At 52.2% G+C, this 462-nt stretch overlaps 1 protein-coding gene across 1 annotated transcript in view; it reads left to right on the top strand.

Annotated features, from left to right (window-relative positions):
- POMGNT2 (protein O-linked mannose N-acetylglucosaminyltransferase 2 (beta 1,4-)) overlaps window positions 1-223 on the top strand; it is a 14,967-nt gene extending 14,744 nt beyond the window's left edge. Inside the window, exon 2 of the mRNA XM_006914832.3 lies at window positions 1-223. This exon is cut by the window's left edge and continues 2,137 nt beyond it. The gene's annotated coding sequence lies outside the window, so the exon portion shown is untranslated.
- The last annotated feature ends 239 nt before the right edge of the window (window positions 224-462 follow it).

Genomic DNA, 462 nt, shown 5'->3' with positions numbered 1-462 from the left:
AGGAGGAGGAAGAAAGAAGAAGGAAGGTAAGATTCCCAAGGAACCTCTTCGGCTGACTGACCGTGCTTTTCCCTCCCGAGTCTTTCTGGTTGGTACCGAGGTTTCTAGACTGCGAGTCATGGTGATGGTTTGGGCGGGTGGTTCGTCAGCTTCCGTCACCATGAATTAACCCGTAGCCCAATGAAGATGTGTTTGGAACATTCATTAAATGATTATAAATGTCTTGGTCAAGTCTTTTTATTGGACAGTAGGAAGGGGGGCTGGGAGTCGACACCAGAAACCCTTTAATCCTGATTGTCCGCCGAGGAGATGAGGCAGTGGGAAGGCGTCAAGGACTGGGAAGCAGGGCGGGCCGGCTGCGTTTCGTCTTGCCCGCTGGACAGATTTATCCCATCTCAGTGGGATAAACGAAGCAGGTGGGAGAGGAGAGCGGGGGGTTCTTAGGCTCAGCTGGACATTCAG

The sequence above is a fragment of the Pteropus alecto genome, unplaced genomic scaffold, assembly GCF_000325575.1.
Source record: "Pteropus alecto unplaced genomic scaffold, ASM32557v1 scaffold156, whole genome shotgun sequence".
Classification (NCBI taxonomy): Eukaryota; Metazoa; Chordata; class Mammalia; order Chiroptera; family Pteropodidae; genus Pteropus; species Pteropus alecto.
This window is presented reverse-complemented; position numbering and strand designations above follow the sequence as displayed.